This window comes from Amblyomma maculatum, chromosome 3 (genome assembly GCF_055883805.1).
Source record: "Amblyomma maculatum isolate TAMU_Amacu chromosome 3, ASM5588380v1, whole genome shotgun sequence".
NCBI classification, from domain to species: Eukaryota; Metazoa; Arthropoda; class Arachnida; order Ixodida; family Ixodidae; genus Amblyomma; species Amblyomma maculatum.
Genome location: NC_139346.1, coordinates 160,059,161 through 160,064,990, shown reverse-complemented (window position 1 = coordinate 160,064,990; position 5,830 = coordinate 160,059,161). Strand labels below are relative to the sequence as shown.

Below are 5,830 nucleotides of genomic sequence, written 5' to 3'. Positions count from 1 at the left end.
GGTGCTGCGTTCGCCAAAAATTTTATGTTTTATGCAGAGTCCAAATAATCCGCGAAGTCCTTGCTTCGCAGCTAGGATCTTGCGGCCTACGCCAGCCAATAGGATAGGGGAGGGGATTCTGTGCGTAGCTTACGACATGCAACCAGCCAATAGATATGAAAAGGAAGTAAAGACTGCATATAAAAGAAAAGTAAAGTGAACAAAGCTTCTCTAAGGGCAAAATATACGATTTTGGATAGACCGAGAGAGAGAGAAAGCATATCGAATTAAGCGCCCAGCAAATCTTAGGCGAATTTCGGAAACACACCCACGAAGTAACTGCGGGGTGTTGTGCGGTGGGAAACGCGGCACCGGCGAACGCTGCGGTGCGTCGCGGGGCGTACTTGCGTGAAAAACGCAAAACCAGGCGAGGTGAGGCGCGTGGCCGCCGGACGGAGAGAAGGGGAAGGAAGGAAGCACGGCCGCGTATATCCGATCCCAACAAACGGATGCGGCGCGAGGGGGAAAACGAAGATGGAGAGGGAGAAGAGGCCTTCGGCTGGCTGTTACGAGCTGCGGCCGGCACCCCCATTCCGCGCTAGCGACTCAAGGCATGGGCCTCGGCGCTCGTGTTGTAGCAGCGTGCGATGCGCGTTGTCGCGTGGATGTGTGTGTGCGCTCTTGTGCTATACTTGTGCCGCGAGTCTTCTTCAAAGACCGCATGAGGCTAGTCGTCTTGTCTTGTCCCGGATGAACTAAATGCTATTTGTGCATTGATTCAATCGCTGACGCTCGGTCGCTCCACGAAGCCCTTCGTGGCTCAGACGCAGGTTTGTTACATACCGCTTACATGCAAATCGGCCCCGAAATGCGATCTATTTTATGAGGGAACGCAAGCCTTGTATTTCCGCAAGATCCCTTGTGCTGACTGCTAGAGTTTGTTCTAGTAACGTTGCTGCTAGCCGTTGGATGTGCGTGCGTGATGTGCCGCGAGACTACCCCAAAGACTGCATGAGGCTAGTGCTCTAGTGGCTAGTCTTGCCACGAATCAATTAAATGCGGTTTATTTGTGCACGTTTTCGATCGCTGGTGCACGGCCGCGTCATGAAACCCGTCGTGGCTCTCAGTGCAGGTTTGTGTTACATATCGTTAACATGCAAATCGGCTCCGAAATGCTATCGCACGCTTTGTATTTCGGTGAGAACCCCACCTAAACCGTCCGGTGAAGCAAAAGCCTGCTTAAAAAAAAAAAAAAAAAAAAAAAAAAAAAGCGACCGTCCGTAGCTGTGCTTCAACCCCAAAAGCTGATACATTACTTTTACGAGTGCCTCTACTGCGTGCAAACACCTTCCGCCGTGCATGTAGTGAAAATGATTTGTGTATTTTGCAAGTGGCTTTAAACAGCTCGTGCAGCTGTTGCTTAGGTATTGCAGCAATGTGGCACTGTTCAAAGCTATCTTGTTTGCTTCTTAGTTTCGCAGGGTAGTAGATAAGAGTGAAAGGGTGCTCACAGTGTCATAAATGGCAATATAGCATCAACAAAACCTGCAGATGTCGCCCTTCAACAATTTTCCTTCTAAAGATTTACTTTCAGATTAAAACAAGCATTCATTGAATATCCATGCTCAGGTGGAAATTGCCACCACCAGCTGCTGCCTCTGAATACACTTTCTTTCCTTCAACATCAGGGTTAAAAGCCAGGGCAATCGCAAGTTTCGTTTCTTTTTCACTTATTTGGTCAGTAAAGAAAGTGTTGTTCCTCCTTCGGTGTGGGATATGGTGTTTAACTTCCATAAGTGATATAGAAAAACTGCCTATAAGAGACGTCATAGTGGACAGCTCTACATTAATGCCATTGATTTGAGGTTCTTCGTGTGCACTGACATTGCAAGTGTGTCTTGCATTTCACCTTCATTGATATGTAACGACCACTATGGCTGGAACTGAACCCAGGTCCTCGGCCTAGCATGTCTTAATATGAGTACTATTTTCTTTTGCAAATGCAATCCTTAGAAATGCAGTTTGTTGATTGCAGACAGCAGCAGAAACAAAGCCTAGCACAAACACAGACTAGAAATCACTTTTTTCACTGGTACACACTATGTTACTTTATCTGTGTCAATGTGATGTGGGCATTAACAAAATCAGCCTTGCATGTTACACACATTTGCAAAAATGTTTTTTTTTCTTGCGAACAAAGTGGTAAATGTTTAATAATAATTTATTGGTACAATATATTAATCCATTTATTTCTGCTACCAGCCCGAAGTGCAATGTCTGGTGAAGGTATGTGTCTAATACTGATCAGTTAAGCGAGGCAAAATGCATGAAACAAAGTCTATTACTGTTTTCACATAGAGGAGAAGTAATTCATTTGTAGTCAGTGTGCACGAAGCAAGAAAAGTATTAACTTTGGCATGTTTTAACCTTGACAGTGTATTCCCTTGCAGCATACTTGCGCTCTTGCTGCCCATGCAGTCATGAGGGAGCTGCACTAGTTGCTACTGTTATCATATGGGCAAACTGTCCCGATGAACTAAAATGCTGGCAGAGGTATGTCGCTGTAGGTCGCTGTATGTGAGCAATTCTTCCATTTCAAGTTCCTCGGCATTAGGTCTCACCGCTCGGCCGACAAAACCTCGAGCGTGTTGATGAGCAGCCTCATTGCCTCGGTACCCTGAGTGGGCAGGCGTCCATACGAGTTCTATCTCTCTGTCGAGTCTGATATCCGCGAGGTTGTTTCTGGCAGTATTTGATATTCTGCTACGCGAGAAGTTACGTATGGCAGTTTTTGAATCAGTGACAATTATCTCCGCATCTGCTGTAGCGATGGCTAAAGCGATTGCGGCTTCTTCCTCCTGGTCCGAGTAGCGGACTTTGACCGAAGCAGCTGATACGCATTTACTTACTGTACTGCTTAATTACAAAGATAGCAACGGCACCGTCAGCCATATAGTAATACAAGGCGTTGGTATACACCACCCCATCGTGATTTCGGTATTTTCTGTTTAGGGCCCTAGCTCTAGCTTTCCTCCTGCCTTCATGGAAGGAGGGATGCATGTTTTTGGGCACAGGTTTGGAGATAATTTTGTCGCCAGCTCCTCTTGGTAGTGGTCCTAGTGGTTGGCTAGTGGTTCGGCATTAATTCTCATGCGCTTGAGAATTTGTCTGCCTGCTTTAGAGTTTGTTAGTCTTTGTAGCTGCAATCAGCTCCTCTACATTGTTGTGTATCCCAAGTGAGAGAAGTTTTTCGGTTGCAGTGTTTCTGGGTAGAACTAGCCCAGCCTTGTAGGTGCTTCTAATGAGTGTCTAATTTCTCCTTGTCAGATTGAATGAGGCGGAGATAAGGGACAGAGTATGTGAATCGACTTAGTACAAAGGCATGGATAAGACGACAAATGTCAGCCTCTTTCTTTCCGTTACTCTGTGTATCAGTCTAGTGATTTATCGCACAGTCATTTCCAGCCTGTTGATAGTAACATTGCTCTTCCTATTGCTCTGGATGTAGAGCCCGAGCACTCCAATAGTATCGACTGTGGGTATGGGTAGTCCGTGCAGGCAGACTTTTATCTCTACTTTGTCTTGCGTTTTCCTTCTCACTGCTAGTAGTTCAGACTTATGTTGTGAGCATTTCAGCCCAATCTGGTTAGTGTATGACTGGACTACATTCACTGCTTCTTGAAGCGTTTCCTCTATGTGAGCGTCCGAACCTTTTGCTACCCACAAGGTGACATCGTCAGTATATAGGGAGTGTTGAAGATCTTGGATTTCTTCAAGTTTGGGAGGCAGACTTATCATTGCTAGGTTGAACAAGAAGGGAGAGAGGACTGATCCTTGCGGGGTTCCTCTGTCTCCTATTGCTATTTTGTCCGATGCAAGTCCTGCGATACTTAGCTCTGCCCGCAGTCCTTCCCGAGAGAAAGGAAGGAATGTAATTAAAGGTTTTGTTCCCTGCGTTTATGTTGGCGAGGGTTTGGAGAATGGCTTCATGAGAGACATTGTCGAAGGCTTTTTCCAGATCCAAGGCAAAAATCGCTTTGGTTCCGGTTTTGTTAGGGGGATCTATCACTTCTGCATGCAACTGAAGCATTACGTCCTGAGTAGAGAGTTGAGTTTTGAAGCCAATCATTGAGCTGGGCAGAAGGTCATTCTCTTCTGCGTAGTTCTAAAGCCTATTTAGAATAACATGTTCCATAAGTTTACCTAAGCACGACGTAAGAGAGATGGGCCTTAAGTTCTCTATGCTTAGTTTCTTTTTGTGTTTAGGAATAAAGACAACCTTCACGTGTTTCCACATCTGCGAAAGTTCACCTTTGTTCCAATATTCATTCATTAAGTCGTTAATAGCTGAGAGGTAGTATGTAAATGGCGAATTGCGGCCCAAATTTCCGCTTCCGCGATCTCTCTGTCGAAGTCTTCATTAGGAACCCCTTTGTACTCATAGGTAGCATTGGGGTTGCTACCGGTATTGAGATATCTGCTTCGGAGTTCGCTTAGCAGATCTGCATCTGTACTTGGGTATTCTTATATGATTTGATTCATAATAGCATAATAATAACATATTAGCAGCGAAATGGCTGAACACAATCACTATAATATTTGACTTTTGCTGTGCCTTGGTTGTATAGTCCTTCCCCCTAGCAATAGCAACACACTTTCACCACTAGTGCAGTCGTCGGCACGTCCACAATGCTGAAGAGGTGTGCTGCGGAGCGAACAAAGTGAAATTTTTTCTGGGCTGCTCTAATAGTGGTAAAGTGTAGCTGTCAGTGCAAGTAGTATGCCTATGCACCTTCAGTATAGCGCCATCATTGTTCCTAGAATTGGGCCCCTGCTCAAAAATTTCACTTTCTTTGTGCGACAGGTTGGTGTTCGAGCACTCCGGGCAGACTTGCTGACGTCTGTACATCAAAAGTTGCTGGTTTACCTCGTGCCCCCCACAGTACCAACCTTGTGCCATTGAATTTCTAGCTGCTTCCTAGAATAAAAAAATCATCAACTGCTGTTCACTGACTAGTTTAGTCAACAGATGCACCAGTCACAGTTAGCGTGCTGCCACCAGTGAAAACTGAATCAAAATGTGTGAAGTAGGACTGAGCTCATTTCTAAGCGTTATTTTAAATGTAAATTCTTTCAGTTCCATCATGTAATGAGTTACAGGACAAAAAGCAAAACGTCTTTTAATGCACACTGTATTAGGAACAAAAGTGTTCCTGTGACACAAACAGCCAGTGGTTAATAAAGCCATTCGGAGCTGCCTAGCTGTGTCATCGTGCGGAAGAGCTAGACTTTTTTCTATGGCTACAGTGGAGAATATGATGGGCTTTCGAGTTTTTCCTCCTCAGCTAATTATATCTCTCATTTTTTTTGTTTACACCTTAGTGAATTTACGTCCTACGAGAACTGCAGATTGCAAACTTTTTATGGCTGCAACATGCAACAACAATGGCTTTGCAAAATGAGTACATTTCTCACACCTTACAAAAGTTTAAACACCTAATCTTTTCGGCACAATGAAAAACATACTTCTAAGGTAATCATTCCATGAAATTTTTGTTAGAAATGCTGTAGAAAAGTTTTTACCAAGAATATTTTCATCAGTTGATGTTACTGATGTCTTTTGTTTGTATGAAGAAGCTGGAAACCATGATAAATGAGCAAAATGTCAATCACAGGCGGGCAAAAAGGATGTATTGAAAGCTAATATAAAAAGAAAGCTCTGCTGCCAGACATTCATTTTTTTTTTGCAGAAGAGAATAATATATATATGAGTTCCCGCACCCAGCCGTTATGGCACTTTGACAAACGCCTAAGTCTATGCAAGCATTAAATGACCGTGGTCGCCATTGCA

At 44.3% G+C, this 5,830-nt stretch overlaps 1 long non-coding RNA gene across 1 annotated transcript; it reads left to right on the top strand.

Moving 5' to 3' along the window:
* Nucleotides 1-508: 508 nt before the first annotated feature.
* LOC146196645 (uncharacterized) lies at nt 509-4,982 on the top strand. The gene is made up of 2 exons (XR_014706133.1): nt 509-809; nt 4,844-4,982. It is a non-coding gene; the product is annotated as an uncharacterized LOC146196645 (long non-coding RNA).
* The last annotated feature ends 848 nt before the right edge of the window (nt 4,983-5,830 follow it).